This window comes from Bactrocera neohumeralis, chromosome 6 (genome assembly GCF_024586455.1).
Source record: "Bactrocera neohumeralis isolate Rockhampton chromosome 6, APGP_CSIRO_Bneo_wtdbg2-racon-allhic-juicebox.fasta_v2, whole genome shotgun sequence".
In the NCBI taxonomy this organism is placed as follows: Eukaryota; Metazoa; Arthropoda; class Insecta; order Diptera; family Tephritidae; genus Bactrocera; species Bactrocera neohumeralis.
In genome coordinates, this window is record NC_065923.1 from 66753053 (window position 1) to 66777893 (window position 24841).

The following is a 24841-nucleotide window of genomic DNA, read 5'->3' on the forward strand; positions in this document are numbered from 1 at the left end:
TTGTCTTGCCACGCTTGAGAATATATTAAATCGCAATTGTGACGGCAGTCGTCGCGCGGCAGCTCAAGCGTAACGCCGCCATATTTATTTGTACGCAATGATGAAAAATATTTTGCAATAACTCAGACATAGAGAAGGTTAGTCGTGTCAAGTATTACGAAAGTGGTTGCGCATATGTGGAGTGAAAATCGTATTTTTATAATAAAAAATATGAAAATAATAAAATACAATTTTATGAACAGTAAACCCTAAACTATAGCTGTGAACATTTAAATTTCCATTAAAGTGCGTTACAACTTTTTTTCTTGCAAATAAAATTTTAAATGTTTTGAAAAAAAAGTTTGTGTTGAAAATCTAAAGTTTTTTGAAAAAAAAATTTTATGGGAAAATTTTTGTATTAAAAAAAAATTATGAAAATAATTTATTAAAAAAAAATATAAAAATAATTTTAATAATTGTTTGTGGCATAGCGTTTAATATTTCTGCATATTTTCAATGAAACTTCGGTACAAATAATAATTCAAAAAAAGTCGTAGTAGCAAACTTGTATGCACTCTAACGCATGGCACAGCGGCCTTTTCCAAAAGTTTTAGGACATACAAACAACCATTATGTCACCCATTGTTGCATCACTTTGGTATATAACAGTCAATTACATACACACACATACATTTGTAGGAATGTGCATGCAGCATCTACTAACCGCACATGCAGTCTAGTACCATACAAGCCACATAGTTCTGTGTGCGTGTGACAACCAACTGAGTTTATTTGCTGCCACTCGTTTATTTAGTTGCCCGTCAGCGGTCACTCATACGCCCTGTTGACCGTTTGCACTCCGCGGTCAATAGTTCACTGCAGGCGCGTGCCTTGTTTTCTCTTATTTTACATATTCCACGCAGCAACTGATGTTGTTGTGTAAGTTTACTATTGTTGTTGCTGTACGATTTTTGTTTTTGATTTACCTTTTAACTGTGTGCATGTACTTATGTCTTTGCCTGCACGTTCAAAGTGAATTTAACTCATTTAAAGTGCAATTAAATTAAAACGCTTTCAATTACCCCACTTTAAATGACCGACCAGAGGCGAGGGAGTGGGAGGGAGTAGCGCGTTTCTCTACATTTTTTCACACTGGCCAGTTTGAATTAAAAAAAATAAGTAAAATTATGATATTGCTCGTAATACTCTGGCTACAAGTTGCTACAAAGTATAGTAGTTTTGATCATCTAACAGTTGTACGTATCACCTGACTGTCTGGCTGTCGATACGTCCGTCCGCCCATTCAAGCTGTAACTTAAGTAAAACTAGAGATTTCGTTATAGAACTTGGTATATATCTTCCTTGGCAATAACATCAGAACAGGTTCGTGGATGAGCGTAATCCGACCGCTGTCACGCCAGTAGTATATTTGCTTAGCGAACTAATTTCGATATATTTTCACCTGGAAATAAGAGGTGAAGAAGTATGAAATAGAGATTGGTAAGGCCCTTAGCTTGGAAGCAAAGGAAAGCAACTAAGTTAACTGCAGGAAAAATTAGAATAATTTCCCCGAAAAGTTGATAAGAGAATTTGATAATATAAAATCGTGAAAACTCTAGAAGGCCAAAAACTAGCATTTTAAATTTTTGTTGTGGTTCTAAAAAGAGACTGTACAACTTACTTCCCAATAGATAGATATGTCGATAAGAGATTAGGGCAACTTAAATTGAAGAAAAAAATAATATTTAATCCCCATTAATCCCTTAATGATATAAATTTATACTGCCGCAAGCTTGAAAATTCCTTTTGCTACCGCTACGTTTTAGTACACATACAAACATACATATACGTATACTCGCCTATATTCATATAATAATGTAGCACCATTTCACAACGATACCAACTCATTCATTCTCCGTCATTTTTTTGCCTTTCGGGCAACTTAAATTCAATTAAAATAATTTCATTTTATTTAATTTGTTTCAATTTTGTTGTATGCATTTAAACTGAGAACGCTGCGGGAAACTAATTTCGCATAAAATGCAAACAAACGAGAGCGTGTATAAAGCAGTGAACTCGCAACAGTAAGCATGTATGTAAACAAATGCAGGTCTATGTGTGTACAAAAAATTCGATGAAAACCCTTTAAAAAAGAGAGGGAAAAAACAATATTAAAAAACAACTATACAGATACACATATATTTGTGGGGAAATTAATTAAACTCGGCAGCTTAAATGTATGAGAACAGCGACGAAAGTTCGCCATTTGTGATGCTCTCATCGCCCACCAAGTCTTGGGTTAGTAATATGATACAAGTATGGTATAATATAAATACAGATTGTTATAATAATGTATGTAATATTTTATATGTATTTGTATATACAAAAATTAAGTTAATATTAAAAAATATTAAGGCCTTTTATAACTCATATTAATATTTATTCTACCATTTTGATAAATAGTTATTCCATTACATTTTATAGATATTTGTACTAATAGTTTTGTATACTACAACTAATTTACATTACCACTTCTTCTTCTTTATTGGCGAAGACACCGCTTACGTAGTTATAGCTGACTTTACAACAGCGCGCCAGTCGTTTTCGCCGGGCTTTTTCTCTCGCAATCTCGTAACGCCGACTCATCAGATATTGTCAACGTTCATGCCTCTGCATCATATAGCAGGACGGGGATGATAAGTGGCTTGTAGAATTTGGTCTTTATTCGCCAGAAGTTGTACACTCTTGTAGAAGATTGTTCCTTCTCGATAAAGTTCTGCAGCTCGAGTTATTTGTCCAGGAATGTATTAAAGAAATCGCACGATAGAGAGTTGCCTTGTCTGAAACCTCGTTTGGTGTCGAACGGCTCGGAAAGGTTCTTGCCGATCCTGACGAAGCTTTTGGTGTTGCTCAAAGCCAGCTTACACAGCCGTATTAGTTTTGTGGGGATACCAAATTGAGACATAGCGGCATAAAGGCAGCTCCTTTCCGTGCTGTCAAAAGCAGCTTTGAAAACGTCGAGGCGGTGGTGTGTGTCGATCCTCTTTTCACGGGTCTTTTCCAAGATTTGGCGCATGGTGAATATCTGGTCAGTTGTTGATTTGTCAGGTCTAAAGCCACACTGATAAGGTCCAATCAGTTTGTTGACGGTGGGCTTTAATCTTTCACACAGTACGCTCTATAGAACCTTAAATGCGATATGGAGGCAGATCACACGGTAGTTGGCGTAGATTGTGGGGCTTCCCTTTTTGTGGATTGGGTAGAGCACACTTAAATTACAATCGTCGGCATTGCTTTCGTCCGATCATATTCTACAAGGAAGTAAGCGTGCTCGTCGCTACTTAAAGTTATTCATGGTCGAGCAATTTCGTCTGCTCCATCGTCATCGAACTGGAAACTGGCTTTACCAACTCCAGGTATTATGCTTTCACTGCCACTCAACAGAATGGAGAAGTGTTCCTTATATAATTTCAGTATGCTCTCGGAATCAGTCACTAGATCACCTCGAGGGGTTTTACAATAGCATGCTCCCGTTTTTCAACCTTCTGTTTGTCGCCGCATCTTTTCGTATAAAATTTCGAGTATTGCCCCTTTCGGCTAACTTGTCTAGATCTTCGCATTTCGGCCTCTGGTGGACAGTCTGTTTTCTCTCCACTGCGACACGGCACTCCTCATTGTACCAGCTGTACTTCTGTCTTTTCCGAAAACTATGGTTTCGGTTGCAACTGTACGTGTGGAGCTTGAAATGCCGTCTTACAGTTCCCTTATACCGAGTTGATGAGTGCTCTCAAAGAGCAGTAGAACAAGTCGAGAAAAAAATCGTTAGGCTATCTGTGGTGTTTGCAGATTCTCGACGTCGAAACTTCCTTGTGTTTGTTAACGTGCGTTTTTTACTGAACAGAGACGTGTGCGTATCTTGGCTGCAACAAGATAATGGTCAGAGTCGATGTTAGGACGCACGCACGTCTTCCGTCCATCACCATATGATAGGCTCTTCTCAATTAAAGGACCGGATGTTCCAGATGCATGTTCTTAAATCGTAATCCTTAATATGTTTACATTAATCAAAAGGTTGTCTCTCATTCGAGGCTGTTTTTTTCTTTTCATTAGGGGTATTTGTTTACGTAGCTGGTTACAAATCCAGCAAACGTGGGGAGAGATGGTTCGCCTTCTCACTTTAGCTCGCTTTCAAACCGATATTTTTTAGCTACCCAGACAATACTTGGTCTAAGACCGGAAGTCGTGAGCTGCTAAAGCCATATGTAAAACAAGCGTTCCTGGCCACTCCCAAGTGAATGGCGCTCAGGGAACTTTCTTCACTTGCGTGGACTTCTACGCATGGCTTTATCCTAATTAATTAATATTAAATTTGCTAAAACTACGCATAGTAAACCACAAAATATTGTCTTTATGTTTAATTAACAATGCAGTCCTCTAGTAGTGTTTTCAGAGTGAGACAATTTTTTTTGATTATTTTTAATACTCTCCTTATTATATTATACTTATATTACTATTTCTTCCACTAATTTTTTCACAACTAGTTTTCTATGACGCTATATGTTCAATTACTTTTAGTTTTATCCGTTTTTACACTACTTTTCTAAATAGTTACATATACAAACCACCAGGTATTTTTGGATGCACTTAGTTAACTAATTTTTTCTCTAGACAATAAATTGAAATTTTCCCACTACATATTTCGTGTAATTTTTTCTAGGTTTCATTGTTTTCAGCTAATCGCGCCGTAATTAAATTTACATTTTTTCTTCTGAGCGTCATTTTACGACAAAACTTTTAGAAATTCTGCTTCTCTACACATTTATAGAAACGTTTATATAGTTCCATTGTCTATCCTTACCGGCGCCACTAATACAACGCTGTTTTCACGTAACTTCCTTTCAATACCACTTGTATTTTTTATTGTTATTTTTTTTTTGGTATACAAATTTCGAGTCTGTCTGCTGCAGATTGTTTGGTTTGCATTTAATTTGTGTTGGGCAAACATGCAGACAGCAAGTCGGCGTGCCGTCCGAGTTGTTTCCGCAGCAGCCGCAATAATTTTCTCCATTTATCGCACACAACTTTGCATTAATTTTGTTTTGCTTTTAACTATTTTTCTCCATTTATAATTAATTTATTTGGCTGCGTTTTTTTTTTTGCTTTCAGACTGTTAGTTAACACTTTAGTTGCTTTCCACCGCAACTTTTAATTTAGTTTTTTCGGGTTTTCCTTTCAATTTGTATTTTCTCATACTCGCTTGGCATTTTGTGTTTGCATTTATTTTGCTTTAGGTAAACCGCCTAGTTGGCACGTTGTCAAGTTTTATGCTGAGTTATGCTTTGTATTGCTTTTGGTTTGGAGGATGTTGAGGCTTTTCTGTTTTCTTCTCTCTTATTTATTTGAAGATTATTTTTAAAGCTTATTTTAGAGAATCATTTTCCCATATTAATTATTTGCATGTTAGTTGAAAATATTAATTAAATTTCGTTTGAAAAGTTAGAAGCACATGGCGTATGAGTAACTTCAAGCGCAATTCAAGTTAGGGAACTAATGAAATCATTTCTTCTTTCATATATTATGAAATATATCACGTGTTTCATAAGCCCAAAAGGGTATTTTCTAATGAAAATCATTTCTTCTTTCATAAAAAATATTATCAGGTAAATATATCATGATAACTTTCATAAACAACAAAACTTGTACTTTATTCTTTTACTGTTAAAAAAAAAACAAAAACAAAATCAATCCAATAATAAGCTGTGCATAATCTAAGCAACTTTTTAATATTTTGTATAAGAACCGTTATTTTTTATAACGGAAAATTAATAAATTAGGCTGTTCTTTTCACTGTTTTTTCGAACTTGTCCATTTTTTTATTGTCTTATTGATAGACTTGTAACAATAAATAAAAGTCGGGTGATTGTGCCGGCCAATCAAGGGGACTTGAAAAAAAAAAAAATTTTGTTCTTTTAGATTTTTCAAATGTTATTAAATTGTTATTCCCATTGTTTTGAATTTTTTAAAACTTCTTATTGATAGATTGTAAATAAATACAAGAAAACAAAAAAAAATTCTAAATTTTTTTTGTTATTAAAAGACATTGTTTTGAATTGAAAAACATTGTTAATTAAAAAAGACACTTTCACCCCGGCCGCCACGCACCGAATGAGAGACCGACTGCTAAATAAAGGCAACTGGCGCGACGCTTATACGAAGTTTCAGTCATTCATAAAGCATTTACTCAAATTTACCGTTATCTATTTTTGTCATATGCAAAAATACGACGAACGGAACGGTAGAAGAGCAAAACAAAACAGACACAAAGAAAAGAACATAATCTCATCTGGTGTTTTTTCTTGGCATATGTAAGAAATTTTCATACGAATTTTCAATTTAAATTCTGCGTGAAGTTTTTGAAATAAATCGAAAAACTAAAAACGCAGTTATCATTTTTTTACTTTTCCTCATCGTGTTATGTCATGTAAATTTTTTTTTTTCAAAAAAATTCAAAAAGTTATACCCCTAATGTGCACACAATGTATATAATATATGTTTGTGTTCCAAATGCGTATATGTACACGTATGTGCGTGTGTGTATTCACGTGCGTGCCACAATTTAATTACTTCCAGATTTGTGCGAAATACTCGCTCACAAGGCACTTTACAAACTTACACGCACAAGAGCGCATATGCTCTTTCCACTTATAACATAAATGTTACGAAAATTATATATCTTTTTTCCAATATTGCCAACGGCAACGGATTTCGAACGTTAATTCCATATTATTTATCCACAATATTTTCCATTTTTTTCTTCCACTTTCTTTCATGCCACAACAATTGCAATTCGCCATAACGTCAACAATCCACCGAACAATCAATCGACCGCATTCAACGAAAATATTTTGTTTCACCAAATTTTACAACAGCCGGCTAGTTACGGTAAAAAGAACGGCATGTGGTACGCCTCGCCCGGTAATCAGGGTTGGGGCTCGAAACCGGCCAGTCGTAAGCCATCGATTATGGAGGCTGACTTGGACACATTATCGACCACACCGGGCTCGATCAAACGCCGCGCCGGACGTGTTATACGTATCACCAATAATTTGGATCATTCAGTGGAGGTGAGTGGATTACATTGGTTTATATACGTAGAATAAAAACAATTAACAGGGTGTCACGATAAAGAAAAGTGGCTTTAAAAGTAAAATTTACTTTTTGTTGAACAGTTTTTTCATATACTTGTATACTTGTATATCAAAATTAGAACAAAGAAAGTGTAAAAATTTGAGCCAACCAAATGTAACACCCTCTATATAAAAATTGCAACTAAATATATTTTTAAACTAGTTTATAAAAATATTAAAGCAAAACAAAGAGCAAGTAAAATCCTCAAAACAAACACCCTTTATTTAAAAACTGTGATAATAGGCAAAAAATTTTGCCACATAAACTTTGATACTGAAATTTTGGGTCTCTATCGTCAATATTTAAGCTTAAAAAAAAAAAGTTGAAAAAGAAATGTTAACTCTCTTAAAACAACACCCTTTAAATTAAAACTTCAGAAATGGACACAAATATTTTCAAATATTTAAACTTTTTTAAACATTTAACTTCATTATCTAAGCTTAAAAATAAAATAATACTATTAAATAAAATAACTCAACAAAACCAACACCCTTTATATGAAATTTTCAATATTACACGCAAATATTTCTATATAAACTTGCCCGAGTGCGTATAAAGCAAAGCAGCCACGGCGTAAGCTCATTTCGCTATGCCATCAGTGCGCCGCGCACAAAAGCATGCTACATTTTATGGCAGGAAAAATATTTCCAATAAGCAGAAAAGTCGTCAATGAAAATTGCATACAAAAGCGCATTAATATGAGCAATTTATTTATGTAAATATTTAATTTTTTATCACCACAAAATATTTATAATTGAATTTTTAACAAAAACTCTGCGCACAAGGGAGCGCTAAAGGAGTAGAAAAAATAGCGAGATTAAGCCGCTTTTTTGCAGCTCACTCTTTCTTTTCAATGTTTTGGCTTCATTTCATTATACCCAATCGCATTATTTATCATTTATACGCCAAATATTGTATGAGCGTTAAATTTCGTGTGAAGCATACAGTTTACATTATAGCGTTATGCCATGGGTTTATAGGTTTTTGGGAAAAATTACTTTACACTATGTTGTACGTGAATTAATTATAATTTTTGAGACAGAAAACAGCACTTAAAAAAAAAACAGAACAAATGTTTTTTTCGGCAAAATCAATTTATTTTATTCAAAATGGCTCCTTCCGCTTCAATACAGATTTTGAACGGTCCAAAAGCTTGTCGAACGAGTGTTTTAGGTCGTTGGCCGGTATGGCCGCCAGTATGCCGGTACAAACCTTTTGAATGGCCACTACGTCTGCATAACGATTTCCTTTCATGGGCAAATGCATTTTTCCGAAAAGGAAGAAGTCGCACGGTGCCATATTAGGTGAATACGGGGAGTGGTTAATGGCTAAAAGGTGATTTTTGGTCAAATAATCGGTCACAATGATGTCCTTCGAATGATGGATTCTGAGCAATTTTTGGTCGTCAGTCAATTTGTGCGGAACAAATCGTGCACACACCTTTCGTAAGCCTAAATGTTCGGTCAAAATGCGATAAATCGTTGTTTTGGAGATGTTCAATTCCATTACCATGAATTTCAATGATGATTTCGACTGATTTTCGTTGAATTCACGCACAGTTTCGATGGAATTCCCGGCGATCACGGATTTTGATTGGCTCACATGTTGATCGTCATTTATGTCCTCACGACAAACAGTAAAAACAACATTCTAAAAAAAATTGGAGTAAAAATTAAAATGAAATTTAAAGTTAAAAAAAACTAAAATCAATTAAAGTTAAAATTAAAAAAAAAGGATATAAATAAATTGCAACTTTAGTTAAAATTACACTTTAAATTAAAAATTTAGAAACAAAAAAACTAAAACTAATATAAAAATTAAAACTTAAAGTAATACATTAAATTTAAAATTAAAACGTAAGATAAAATTAGAGTGATTGCCAATTGGCAATATGAAATAATTTAATTTTAATTGAAAATGTATAACTAATATAAAATAACCTTAAAATAATTGATAAAAAAAAACTTATTTCAGCTAACTAAAATTAAAATCAAGAGTCTAAACAGAAATTCAAATTAAAACTAATATTAAAGTAAAAATTTATATTAAATTAACACCAAATTTAAAATATTATATTACTGAATATCAAATTAGTAAATCCAAATTGGTTTATATATTTCAGTACGAAAAAATTCATTTGTACTTCAATTTTAGTTGTACTTACTAATGTATGGCCTTTAAATTTTCTAGGACTCCACACTTAAACTCAATTTTCCACTTTCAACTAGCCACCTCCGACACACGGAAGCGTGTTGACCAAGTCGAATTAAAATTTTTTCTCAGTTAACTTTAAAATAGCGCATAATTGCTTTGACCGCAAAATTGCAGTGTCAATGGGAAATATAATTATTATGCACACACAACGCTGCATATGTATGTATAATATATACATATATAACAATCAAGATATTATGAAGCCAAGCAACGTCATAGCTGTGCACGGCCTGAAAATTAACACTGACCTGAAACGTCATTGATGTATAGGTGTTAGTAAAAACGTGGAAAAATCAAATTTATACTCGATAGCAAAATATATTATGCGTTGCCAAATTATTGCCACTTCCCCCAATACAAGGTAACCTAGTCCACGTGTTAAGAACTATAGATGCGCAACATTCTATTGAATGGGACATACTCTTAGACAACTGAATATCATGTAATTTAATGACAGCAACATTTCAAAAGTTCAATTCTGCGGAAATTTCTCGCCAAATGTCTATAATTGCCGTCAAATTGCATATTTAAGGCCAAATAGACAAGGTCAACACGGCACAGCTAATAGAAGACTTAAGATACACACACACACACATTTGAACGACTATGAACACAGCATTTCATGCAGGCCTCCGCTGGCAAAGTTCAAGTACAAAACACAGCCAGCAATTGTCCAAAGGAATTGAGGCCAACCAAAACATTTGCGGAGGCAGCAACTGGCATTCACCGCCAAAAATTTCGGCTGAATGAAATTAATGTTTATACAAGGACGTTAAGTTAGGCGGCGTACACAGATAATGAATAATAAACTTAAGGGGCTATACCAGTGTGACACTTTCAAAAAAATTTTTTTTTTGTTTTTGCTTTTTCGATAGTTTATATATTCAAAAATATCCTGTGAAATCGGCGAGGTCGTATCTTCAATAGTTTTTGAATCGCAGCGTTCTAAATAGCGACCGCTCAGAGGTGCTAACATATATAAGTGAAACTTTAAACGCGTTTTTCTCGAAGCTACATTTTTCAAAATTGCTGACATTATAACTCAACGAGAAATTGACCGACCGACTTCAAATTAAAACTGGATATAGTTGAATACATTTGCTATACAATAGACTACGATTAGTTGAAAATTGTCAATTTGGCATTAAAAAAACCACCATTTTTTTCGTAAAAAACCGATTTTTTTTTTAAATTACGCCATTTTCTTAATTTTTGATATTTTTTAAAGATCGTAGTTCATTGTTTAGAAAATATGTTTAAGTTTAATAAACATTTTGAATTTTTTTAATTCAGCTACTCATTCGACCGGAATCATGCCAGCAGTTGAGGCACTTTTTTTTCGGCACTTCCGCAGACAGCACATAACTCCGTTATTTTTCAATATTTTTCTAAAAAAAATTTTTTTTCATATTGCTAAAAATATACTTTATTACGTCCATAGAACATCGAAACATTCAATCTAGTACTTTCTTTTGAATAAATTCACGAAAATCGCCTGATTTTTCATGCGTCACACTGGTATAGCCCCTTAAGACCTTTTCGATTGAATGCGTGGCTTACTTACTGTACTACCGCTACAACATCACCCAAACTTGGTAAAGTCAGCTAACCGTTATTTTAACGCCCACTGTGCGCACACATGCGTACGACTTTTTATGTAAATATGTTTTCCCAATCGCACTTAAAGTTGATTGCGTATTACGCTGCTGCTTTGTGCCAAACTTCACATAAACTAGTATCCGCAGTTGCAAGAGCCACTCAGCCACACACGCCGAAAATTGCTTTCACCTATGCTGGTGTATTTTACTACCAGTTTACTCGTCATGAAATTCAATTGTCTGCAATTTATGCAAAACAGATTGAAGTCACGGTCAATTTGGCAATTTCCATACGCTAGGCAAAGCCAGAGCAGCAAGCAAACACGAAAACAAAAGCAAAGGTATCGAAAAAAATTATTAGCGCATATAAATTTTTCGTTGAAGAGGAGCGCCCAGTATGAGATAGTTTATGCACGCTTACACGTACATGCACGCAACTACTTGTGTATACAAAACTGTGTGTGGTTGTAAAATAAGTAAAAAAAAAACAAAAAATGCTGAAAATCCAAAACGAAAACAATAAACTCGCTATCGTTCGACCCGGCTGCCGGCACACAATCTCTATAATTCCTACGTCGCTCATACGTCATGTAGTACCCGAGCATGCAGTGCATGGCTGCTGTGTAATATGCATATATGTTTATATATGACATGTATATGTATGGAACGCCTGCAACCGGATGTTAAAAATGCCCTAATATTTTACACCTTGTGGCAAAGTGAAGACTGCACGGTTGATATTGCAATAGCAAGTTTGAGTGTTTTGTGTACTGGTTGCGCTTAGTGCTTCGGGACTATCGGTATTGAAAAGTAGAAAAACAAAAACATTTTTATAGTCTTCCGAATTGTTTTAGTGCATTTCTAAGGCTGTCTTCACTATTTTCTCTTCTCTGTGATGAGTTGCGTAGCGCTTATCCTAGAACAGCATGGCTCTACCATTTTTTTCCTAGAAGAGAAGTGTTTACGGGCTTTCAATATTTTAACGGAAAATATTTTAAGAGTTAAAAACGAACCAACTGAGTTGGATGAATTTTTTACCTGACAGTAGATTTTTAAAGTATGTATATGACCGCATTGATAAGAACTGAAGGCAATGCACACCCATTAACACTCAGGTCAGCAGGCCGTTTGATTAATGGACTGAGATTTTCTTCGTAATAAAATAAAACTCATATATTGTCGACACGTCGCTGTCATGCAGGAAGAATACACACACACATCCATACAATGGTGACAGAAATACCATTTTTTTCGGTCAATGCAGAACTCCCTTAATGGAGTAAAGTTGGCTTCAAGAGAAGCCTGTGAAAATTACTTGTCGCAGTTTTTCATCGCTAAACCCAACAAGTTTTACACTCACAAAAAATTGTCGATCGATCAAAAATGGTACATATTTGCTTCATTAAAGTTCGTTCTAAATATAAAAATGAATAAGTTGAAGTTTGAAATACGAAAAGACTTTTTCGACTACCCATTAGCTTTTACAAATTCTTAAATGAAAAACCAAATTGCATATTTCTTTTTGCTCGCTGTGCGCGACTAAGGGGCTGTGATCCCTATCCACGTAGATTGATTTTTCAACATAACGCTACTAACAATAAGAAAGCCACTCATTTTCTAGATCAAGCCGTCTTTTGAACAAATGGATTGCTTACTGGGAGTTTATACTCTCTCAACTGTCAACTTTTCGGTCTCTTTCGGCAACTCGGTATTAACATAATCTAGAAAGAAATCTTCTGTGTTAAGTCATAAACAAATTCTACTCTGTAAATCGAGAAGCCATCAACAGGCAATGCTAAAATTCTTAATATCATCTTAAAACTCAAAGGCATATCATTAAATCCATATACCGTTTCAAGCAATATAAGACCTCGGTGTCCAAATAATTGAGAAACTCATACTAATAATGGGTTGTCAAAAAAGTCTTGCGGTATTTTTATTGAAATTTTTATTTTTATTGAAATTGAAATGAATTTTTGATGACTCATGCCCAGCTCTTGACCGATGCTACGGCTGCTACTATGCCGGTCTCTTTCAACCAATTCAGCGATTTTATCGCAATTTTCGACGACAGGCCTACCGGAGCGTGTCGCATCTTCGACCACCTCTACACCAGAACGAAAACGTTGAAATCATCGTTGTGCGGTGGAAATGGAAACTGTATCGGGTCCAAACTGCACAAATTTTATTGGCGGCTTGAGATGCCTTTTTGCCTTATCGAAGCAGTACCGTAAAATATGCCGTATTTTCTCTTTATTTTGCTCCATGTTTGCGACGCTATAACTCACGAACGACTTAAAAGAAACAAAAATCAATCAAACACGTGTTAGCGCGTAAAATGCGCTTTCCAAGAAGGTATAGCATGACCCGATGCGACGAATAAAACTAGCGCTACGCGCTTTCAGCGCCAACTAGCGAAAATACCGCAAGACTTTTTTGACAACCTAATATTTAATTTAATATTTTCAAATAATACGGGATTCCATACACCGAATCCCGCACAATTCTAGCTGCATGTTACTACATTACCAACAACAACTACCACAACAAACATTTTTACACACTACACATGGTTTTTCATGCTCCTGCAAGCTGTCGAATTTCATTTTTATGGCGTGCGAATATTGCAAAAATTCAACTAACCAAGGTTTGCCGGCATGACTCTTACCAAAAGTGCATGTGAGCATATATGGGTGCATGACACCCATAGCGAATAGCTGCAAATTTATTTTCATATATTTTCATTAGTCACCTGTCTGTGGCTCATGCATATATGCATGCGGTAAGAGGATAAATATGTGCAAGTCTATTGTATAAGAATGTAGATTTAAGTACGTGGCTGGCTGACTAACTGGCTAACAAGTGTGAAAATTTGTAAAATAGTTGGAAAAGAGTCGAAAGTATGTGTGAAGCTATGTTTGAGTGATATAAATAGAGATAGTTTATAAAACTGTTCAAAAAAGTGTAAAGGCGTGAAGCCAACAAAGGTAAGGAACTCAGCTACAGGCTGGAGGCAACGATGACCACTACCAGCGCTGTTGGAAGTTCAAGTCTTAAGTGATTTAACACGCTTACAAGAAGTATGTTACAGATTTTTTACATCTTTATTGATTGTTTCTCATTGAATTTGTCCACAAACTCTCGAACTTTCGGCCACTTAAATATCAATTGACCAACTTTTTCATAGAACTAAGTGTGTATCGCTTATATCATTGACCACAAGGATGTGACTTAACAGAAGAAGATGTGTGAAGTGAGAAGAAAAAAATAACTAATATATCATAGAAATCATCATAAAAATTAGCTGGTGCTATTAAGGACTAAAATTGCTATACAATTTTCTTGAGGATTGCTATCAAACCAGCTGTCAAAATAAACACTTGTGTTTGACATTGACGCGCTTCATATCTACAACATTAATCAAAATGGGTTTTTCTCGAAAAAGGGACGTAATGAAAGCTGCGATCAATGACCCCAGGAATATATCAAAACTAATCAACTATAAAGTGAGATCTTTCCAGACCCATAAGAATCACACACATACAAAAAACTTATATACAAAATGAGAGCTGTGCGAGTGAGAGTCTTCAGAATAAGAAAAAGGTTTATTAAGTCGTAACAGGCCTTGATCAATGAATCAAATGTGAACAATTCTCAAGAGAGAAAGAGAGAGATAGAGATTATGAGCACAAGATAAAAAGGAAAAGTCTCTAAAATCAATGAGATGAATTTTCTATCTGTTAAAGTTATTTTTTGGAAGCTAATTATGAATAGTAGATAAAAGTAAACCGACAATGAAGTTCTTATAGTACATTTAAGTTATTTTTAGAAAATCTGTCAAAATGTTGATATATTTTTCTTAAAGAATCCTCTTAGTAAGATTTGCAACGATAAAATATACCAATTTCGGAATTTAAGTACCAAATTTGAAATAGTTACTTTGGGTATATCGATCTATGTATTCTAGTCATTCTCGAACGAGACGAACTCTATCTCCTTGATAACTATTTCTGATTTACTTCATTTAGGGGATTTGAAAAATAGTTTCTACAGGACAACTACTTACACACACAAATATAAATAGCTAAGCAGATACAGTTTTGACAAAAGATACTGGCATTATCTGAACAAATGCGGTGGACTTGGCTCATTGTGCTTGTTTTGTTAGATATTTTTGAAAATTTTGATTTTATTTTCGTTAACCACAGCTTTACTATTTTTATCTGGATATGGCGTCGCTTGCTGACAAAAATACATATTTTCTCATTTCATTTATAGCCACAAACAAGAATAATACCTTTGGTGCAATCTCGCCGCCCTACTGGTTGTCGATTACATCACACTGTGCGACCTGGATGCAATTGAGTTGGCATTCACATTCGCATGAGATGATTATCTACAGGTGAGTGCTAATGAATGAGTGAATGAAGAGTGAAAATATCAACTCGCCACTAATATTGTACAAATTGTTCAGAGAAATTGAATTCAACAGTAGAAAGTCTTGAAGTTCAAATAGGACTGGAAGATCTAGCTCTAGTTTGCCAATACTAAATTGGAAGGGACCAAGGAGACTACATAGATTACAAAGTTATAAATACGAATCAAGTAGAAAAATATTTCTGTTCGTTTGGTTGTGATATTTGAGAGTGAAATACGACTTTCATTACAAATACAGTTGAACAACGAAGTCTTCAAACATATGTTGCTGTATATAAAAACATTGCGGTTTGTATATTTCGTAGGAGTTTCCTTTTTGAAAACCTACGTTTCACATTACAAATGTGTCGTCACTAGGTACTAGGGTCACTAGGAGGGAGAAACTGCAAGAATCAGCATTTTAAGATGTTAAGATTTCCAAAATCAAAGTGTTTTCAAAAAATACTTTCCAAAACCAGTGCGCTTCACCATTGTCTAGACAAAAAACTCTTAACTATTGCAACAAAATCCGATTTCGTACTTTTCTGTGAGGCATATCTCGTATGTTTCAATATAGCATCATTGGGTTTTGAGTCAAGGTATTCTTTCACACCAATTATCGACAATATTATCCTGCATGAAGGCATCCTGAAAAATCCTTAGCTGTGACATCTATAAAAATACAGAAGCGAACCGACCTCTAAACTATTTTGGAAAGTATTTTATCTCTTGTTATAATCTTAATGGATTTGTCGGCAATGGGTTCTGAAAATTAGCATGTATATTAAAGAACTCTGATCTAGCAAAATTAATGCGTTCTTCCCGAGAATTTTTCTTTGGTGGCTCCCCTCCCGTTTGAAAGTATTCTCAATGGATTCGAATAAAAGGAAGCGTATGATATTAGACTTCTTCTACAATTTTCCTTTGATTTCGGACTTCCTAGAAGAAATAAATTTATAAATATCTGATTTTCGAGCTCAATGCATAGCCTACGGTCTCTTAAACGAACGTATCTCTTGAGCGAGTACTATACAAGTATGTGGCTAGTGATTTGAAGAGGTGAATATACGGCTTTGAGCTGTTTGCTTTTAAATTGGAATTTCACATTTTCTCTGATTCGGTTATGTTTTGATGGTAATTGAAACCTTAGGCGGAAAATACCATTTTTAGTTTTTGAAGACGGTCAGTATATAATGCAGCTAGGAGTTTGGGTTCCACTACTTCACTAAGTCTAAATCAGTCAAACTAGTTCGTTCTCTAAAAAGAACTCTTTAACAGATTGAACAGTTTTTTTTCATGCCTATTAGTAATATCTATTATAGATAGTAAGTATATAAATATATATAAATATGAGATTATTTATCTCCTCCTACCTTAGAGTTTACCACAACCCCATTAAATCGGGGAAGTTCAACAAACTCGAAACTAAAATATCATGGCTCCATATAAGCAATCTGAAATCTACCTTACAGCACATGCTCTATGTCGAAGCAATTGGTGAGCATGCAACATCTCTGCCTTTCAAGACGCTGGTGGTTTGGACCGATCCATCGTTGCAGGCATTCGTTTATGTAAATATAAAATTGTAAGATCTATCTATATGATTAATAATCTTCGTTTTCACAGCCGGCAAGTATACCCCGCAGATAACATAAACGAAGTTGGCTCGATGACTATACTCTGATTAGCTTTGTGTAATCCGGCGCCAACCATTTCACTGTACGTCGGTGGACATTTGGTGCGGCACGCAATGTCATGCTGACATGGATCATATATCTTGCTATGGGCACAATGATTATGGTTCGCTTATACAGGCTACAAGAAGAGACAATATTTGCTGTGAGTACCCCAAGATTCAGACTGAGACTGATAAGTTTATTCAATTCATCTTTTCTATTTTAGATGCAGAAAAAACTACCGCCGCCAACATAGCCGTCGCCTCGTTGGGCGATGAGATTGAGTTGCTTTGCAAGTCAATGCGAAACCAACACTAAAAGCAATATTCTGTCATGACTATGATGAAAATAAGTGACGTTTTCGTAAATTAACGGCCCCAAAAAAAATGTAAAATATCTCAAAATCGTTTACAAATTTCGAAAATGAAAATATGTTTGTTGAAAATATTAATTTTATACTTAGCAACATGTTGCTACAGGGTATAATAGTTTTATTCAGCTAACGGTTGTATGTATCGCATAAACATAAGCGACATTGATATAGTGTTATGTTATTATAGTCTGGGTGACTGTCTGTAAAGCAATATATTCGTCCGTGCAAGCTCTCACTTGAGTAAAAATAGAGATATCTTAAAGAAACTTGGTACCAACCAGGTTTCTTAGTAGAAAAAAATTCTGAGTTCGTAGATAGGCGTAATCGGACAACTGCCATACCCACAAATCGCCATTAATCCTTCAGGAGGATCGCAGTAGCAAGGGTCATCAAATTTAAAAAAAGAGAGCGTAGCCTCGCTCTCTAATAAGTTTAATGAACATGTCATCTAACACACTAAAGCTACAACAACCAAATTTGTCTACAAATTATATAAGAACTTCTACCGACAGTATGAAAATGGTTGAAATTGGAAAATAACACTGCTCACTCCCCATATAACGGTACTGTTCAAAACTACTAAAACCGCTTAAATTCATAACGAAAACAGCAAGAGACATTAAATTTTATCTCGGTGCGAAAATTTAACCACAAAAATGGACCAAAACCACGCCTACTTTCTGTAACGCATAATTTAAAATTCCAATTTATTTTTTTACTTTCCAGTACACAAATCATGAAGCAACTAATATCATTTTTTTTTTTAGGCCGTAAGGAGGGTTTAAAATGCCTTCGCACCCGTATAGGGATCGTCATCCTACGTGAGTGGTGTACCTACTAAAACACTCCCCCCTTCTATGATGGATTTTTTCCCTACCCTGGGACCGCTTTCGCATTACTTCAGGGCAAGGTTTCCAAATGGACCCATTACAGGTCAATTTTTACTCTCCCTGCGTCCAGGGATGCTTACGATTTTGTAGCCAGCCTCAAGCTATTTGGCTCATCTTCTATTGGGAGTCCGCATACATATCCCTTTTTTTAGTGCGTAGAACATGTTCCAAGTACCCGGCAATTATTTCCCAGTTTTCGCTGCTAGCTATCATTTTTTCTAAAATATTTTCTGAACTTAGTTCTCCGAGCTTGTTTTCTACAGTTCTTCGTGCTTCTTTCCATCGGTGGCACTTGAAAAAGGTATGGTTTGCATCACCAGCGGTTCGTCTCCGTAAATACATGCTGGGCTTTCTGTTTTTCCCATGTTGTACAAATATTTTCGGAAATACTATAAATATAATAAATATTATTCACATATTAATTTCTAAAATAGAAATGTCAACTTTTTGAAGAGTACATTGAGGGTCACTTAAACGATACAGTAATTAGGGCTGGTATGAAAAACAAACAGAGATGAAACCAACCTTCGACTTCTCTTAAATGTAGTCTAGTCAGCAACTCCTTAAGACTTAGTAATTTGCACTAGACGCACATACAAGTGTGAACGAAATTAGCTAAAGCTTTAATAGAACATGACCCAATTGAATCCCGCAAATGAAATCCAAATAAAATAGTCAAGAGAGACATTATATTTGTAAAATTTGATACCTAAACATGAGCGACACAAAAAGAACATTCATTAATGGAATACAGACTATATTCAGCTCTGAGTTAGACTTATAGTGGACTTTTCTGCTACTAAGCAAAATATATGCACACGAAAGCTCGTGATAAGACGATTGGAGGCTAATATAGCATAATCAAGAAAGTATCGGAAGCAAGAGCAACTATTATCATTTTTAAAGCAAATCTGCAAAAAATATATATTAAAGCTAAGCTATAGCGCGACTCAAATAAGGCTATATTCATATTCATTAGAATTACAGTGGCCTTTTTCTACTACTAAAACGATATAATATCGCCTATAATAGCGTAAGCGGTGTCTACGCCAGCAAAGAAGAAGAAAACGAAATTATCTGCACATGAAAATTCATGATGAGACGATTGAAGATAAAAATCGGATACTCAAAGAAGCATGGCAAATGGACCAACTATACGTAGTCTTATGTTTACATCGAATTTAAAAAAAAATATTTAAGCTAAGGTATAGGTCGAGTCAAATTTGAGGTGAATAATATTGAAATTGATATCTGGTTTAACATGTTATTCTGATCTTGTTTTATATATTAAAAAGCAGTACAATTTAATGATAATGGAAATGACTATAGAAAATAACTTATCCAAACTAAAATTAAATTTCTTGAAAAAAAAATTAAAGTGTTCTCAAGACAATTTTATAGAATGTTTCATGCTACCAAGATTTGGTGATAATTAATATAACTTCGAAGCCAGTTTATAGTATTTTGAATCACAATGTCTGCATTTTAGCAAGCACATATTTCAGCATTTCTAATCTTCCTAAGTAAAATTAAATACAACGTTCTAAAAAATAATACTTATATCCATATGTCTGTATTGGTTATATGGGGCTATGTCAAGCTTTTGCCAAGTTTTATCTATTTTATGAGTAAAACACATTCTGTAATTTTCATTGAGATAACTTAAATATTGCCCTATATATGCAGTATAAAGTCACCAGAAAGTTCGAAAATCTATATATTGAAAAATAATATACACAGTTACTGCAGTCCGGAAAAGATTCTCTCTGAATTTCAAGTGTGTTAGGAATATTTGAAGAAATTATTTGTGCAAAATTGTATCTCGTCTTATTAATTACTTCTTGATTTGCGTAATGGAATTTGAAAGAATAAATTGTAATTTAAAATTGTGTTATATGGGAAGTAAAGGTGTTTGTAGTCCGAATTCGCCTATTTTCACATAGTGACATAAGAATATGAGAAGAATGTTACGTACCAATTTAGTCCAAATCGGTCGGTCGGGTCCCGAGATATGTGATTTCACCAAAATCGTATCCAATTATCTCACCGGCTCACATAGAGCTTTTCCATACCATCTCGTAGCTAAAATTTAATGTCTCTGGCGTAATTAGTTATTGATTTATTGCACTTTTAGTAGTTTTGATCAGTACCGCTATATTGGGAGTGAGCGGTGTTATCTTCCGATTTCAGCCATTTTCGGAGTGTCGGAAGGAGTTCTTATAATATTTGCGCTGAGCGAATTTGGTTGTTGTGTTGTAGTAATGGAGATGTGTTGATTAATATTATTAGAGGGCGGGGCCAAGCCCCAGTTTTATATCTTAATTTTGTGCTTATTTATGGCACCTTATAGGTTTTCGGTTAGTGGCGGTTTGTGGACGTGGCAGTAACTCGATTACGCCCATCTACGAATTCGTAATTTTATTTATATTAAGAAACGCATTTCATCAAGATATTTCAAATTTCACTCAAGTTACAGCTTGCAGGGCCGGACCTACAAACAATCACACGAATTTCAACTTTTCTCGTCACTCTGATCATTTATATATACATAACCCTATATCTATCTTGCTTAGTTTTAGGAAGGTATTCTAGACGCATGAGTTTTAGGCATTTTTTAAACTACGATAAAAAAAAATTAAAAACATTTTTACTATCCATTTTTTATGTGTTTTTTATTGACATTTTAATAATATAAAAAAAAATTGCAAAAAAAAAACCAAAATTCGTCGAGATACGGCCCGGTGGAGTGGGGGCTTCAAAAAAAACGGTACGTCCTGGTCGACGTAATTACCCTTGTAGAGATCTAAACACACAAAAAAAAGAAGATTCTTTATTAGTAAGGATGTCGTTATCGGGTTGACCATTTTCAAAAAAAAAAAAAAAAAAATGGCGTCGACTTGAAAAAAAAAATTTTTTTTGACCCGATTTTTTCGACATTTTCGAATTTTTTTAAAAATACTTCAAATTAAAATTTTTGGAAATCCAAGGCAGACACGATAGAGCATTGTATAAAGAAGATATATACCAAATTTCAAAGGAATCGGTTCAGTAGAACTTGAGATATCATGTCAACCACCTCAAAAAAGTAGTTTCAAGAAAAACGCGTTTAAAGTTTAGGAGACAAATCTAGTGAACACGGACGCCACGTCACAAAATCGGCTGTATCTCCGAAAATAAGTCGAATTTTGATAAATCCTTCTAAGGTCATATTTTTGAAAGGCTAAAAAATATGCAAAAAAAATAGATTTTATCAAAATCCCAGAGCAGAATACCCCCTTAAGTGATACGTACAACCGTTAGGGGAACAAAACTATTATACTGTGTAGCGACGTTAGTTTCGGTTACACTGAACTTTTAATACTTTTCACAAATTAAAATCTAGAAGCCTACTCCCAACAATTTATTCAGAAATTGTAGTCTTGACTTGAACAATAATCGTGTCAAATTTTATAGAGATATGTCATCAAATAAATAAGTTTATTATACAAGGACTTGATTTTGGTCCGACATTTTGAATGACAGCTACATATATGTTAAAGTAATCTGATATCGGTGGCTTAGACAAATATACAGCTTTTTGATCGATATCTCGAAAATTGAGGTCCGTTCCGCTTCTATACAGAAAGTCATTGCTAAATCAACTCCGTTCCGGACGCTGATCATATCTACTTTAAGGTCTTCGATATTTTTTTTTTTTCATTAAAGAAGATGCCAAACGTCGCACAGCTTATTCAGTATATGAAAAGTTCGAATTATCATTTTTATATCCAGAACCAAGCATCTCTACTTAACCTCAGTAAAGCCACTGGCCTCACAAACTGTTATTTTACTATTTCTCTGACACCAAGGCCTTGAATTTCATGGTTTATAATTTCGGATTCCAAACAACTAAAAGTTTTGATTTATTACTGTTTTAAATTTTTATGCTCCTAAACTTTTGTAGAAAGCATTTTTTCATGCCAATGACGCTGTTCGTGGGCGCTTATTGTTTTGTTTTAAAATTCGATGCCCACTTGAAAGCCGTTACTTTCATCAAATTCTTACCATCTTCTACCACACTCTTTCTCCTTCTCTCTCTCTCTTGCTCATATTTATATTTGCACCTCCTGGTTTACTTTTTTCAAATGCTCTCATTGTTTTATTTATTGCAGGCCTACGAATTTTAATTACCGGAGCCAGTGGTCATTAGTCTTGCGTGCCTGGGCAGTGGGCAACAGTAACACGTAGTCAAGAAAAAGTCGACAGCAAAAGCCAAACGAAACGTAGGCGAGCTAAGAAGCAATTAAAAATCTGGTGAAAGCTTAAATGTTGGCCGTGGTTCGGTTAATAGTAAACAAGCGACAACAATTTTTTTGCAGCAATAGTTAGGTGTGCGAACGCCTATGAAAAACAGCAACAACTAGAATGCAAGTAACGAAAACGGAGAAAGAATGTATAAGGAAGCGAGAGGCAGCTAATCCCTAGTAATGATTGAATGCTTGGCAGCTACCATAAAAGCGAGCAAAAATTGGTGAATTTTAGTTTTTGCATATTATGGGTGTTATAACATTTTTTTGTAACATGTGAGTTAGCAAAAATTAATTGTTATGATAATCAATGCCTCCAGATTATACTGTTTTGAGTAATTGGTGGGATTTACACACATTATATGAAAAATTTAAAAATCAAATCATGTTTTTGAAAATTTTTTTGAAATTTTTTTTACTTTTAAAATAATTTTTATTGAGAATTTTTACTTTTTTATCGAATATTTTAACGTAGCACAAAGCTAAAAATTCACTAAAGTTGCCCGCTATGCCTACTTACAGAGTCACTTTTTTCCCTTTTCAACATTTTTCTTTAATGGTTGAAAAACATTATTTAGTTGTCATGTGCCCTTGGGTGATCCAAAAAAAATTTTCACTTATAAACTGGTTGATAGATAAATTCATAAAGATGCAGAACTATACCTTAAACATATTAAATTTGAATAATTGTGGCATAGTGAAGTTTACGAGCAAATTGTAGCATTTTTTTAAAGAATTATATTCCCTATATATACGAGACTAGATACTTTTTTCAAATAGTAGATATTGAGAAATGAATTTTGTAATATACTATATACTATGTTCATATGTGGAGAGAATTTTTTTGAGGAGTAGACCAACCAATTTTTCAGAGCTTAAAGTGAAAAGGCATATTCTATTTTCTTTGACCCACCCTAATGCGCTCACAAAACAAATAAAGTTGCTGCCGCCAACGCATTGCTCACGGTATTTGAGCTGCTTGCACTTGTAGCTGTTACTCGTATATTGTTTTATAATTTAATTGTATTTCTTGCTGCTCTTGGCACATGCCACTGAATTCAAGGTCTTCGCGTGAGTTAACCTTATTAACTTGCAATGTACACAGATTTTATTTATGTGTTTGTTTTTTTTTTGTGATATTTGCTTATACTTTACTTTACTTAATAACTTTTATGTGTGAAGAAATTTAATTTCAAGCGATTTAAATTTAGTTGTAAAATTACAAACATTCCCTTTTACTATGTCTGCATATTTATATGCGAGCATGTACGAAGTAAAACGAGCATTTGCTTAGTAAAGTAGAAACGAACAATAATAAATGTAAAAATTTATTTGCTAGACATACAATGTATTTTCATTCAAATTCATTGGCGAATTGGGTGAGTATTTTCGTTTGATGGGGCGTATGAGTAACATACGTTACTCCTTATTATTAACTCAAAAAGAGATTTTACATGAAGACATATAGAAAACTTGTGTCAAATCAATTGTTTCGATTGTCTTGTCCAGACACCCGCTTGTTTTTGATAAATACAACTGGTATTTTTAGCTATCTCTTTTATTTGTTTGCACATATTTTAAGAATGCATATAAAAACAAAACTGTTAACTGAATAAATACCATTCACAAAAAAAATGATACAATGTTTTCAGTCGTACAATGTTTCTCGACAATCTTTGGGAAAATGTCTTGTTCAATAGTTATGAGCTAAAATGACAAACAGGCAGTTAATAAATAATAAAGTTATGAATCTGTTGATCTGGTCAAAAAGTTTCCTAGTCCTTGCATTTTATCATCTCTTCTCATTGTAAAATATAAATCAATGACGTATTACACCGGTCAACAAAAAAATATTTTTTTTGGGGTTTCTGTTCTCATGCTTGAGTTCTGATTCTAGACATCGAAAAACACTCAAATTTTAATCTTTAGTTCTTTAAGTTTGCTTTGGGCTGATCTACATCGATAAGTATATTTGGGGTTTAATACGAGAAAGCTCATATGAGCATAAAAGAAATACAAAAAAATTCACTTTTAGACAGTAATTTCTTGTTATTTTACATTTATATATTATTGTTTATCTTGAATAAAAACGACTCTTGTATCTAAAAAAAAAAGGTTTCTAATTATAATCTATAGTGAAATTGCAGAAAAAATATAAAAATCATCGAAAAATTGCTCTAATTTCTACGAAAGCAAACTTTAACCGGAAAAAAAATTTTTT

At 34.1% G+C, this 24841-nt stretch overlaps 1 protein-coding gene and 1 long non-coding RNA gene across 5 annotated transcripts in view; one reads left to right on the plus strand and one right to left on the minus strand.

The window, feature by feature from the left end:
• Window positions 1-24841, minus strand: part of LOC126761718 (echinoderm microtubule-associated protein-like CG42247) — a 185932-nt gene that overhangs the window by 35590 nt on the left and 125501 nt on the right. The gene's annotated exons all lie outside the window — the stretch shown is intronic.
• LOC126761731 (uncharacterized) lies at window positions 655-23960 on the plus strand. 2 transcript variants are annotated; one of them, XR_007667394.1, is made up of 7 exons: window positions 655-2277; window positions 6909-7103; window positions 15258-15381; window positions 16774-16966; window positions 17022-17234; window positions 17298-17459; window positions 22486-23960. It is a non-coding gene; the product is annotated as an uncharacterized LOC126761731 (long non-coding RNA). The 2 variants fall into 2 exon arrangements; XR_007667393.1 differs by lacking the exon at window positions 655-2277 and having other exon boundaries at window positions 6730-7103.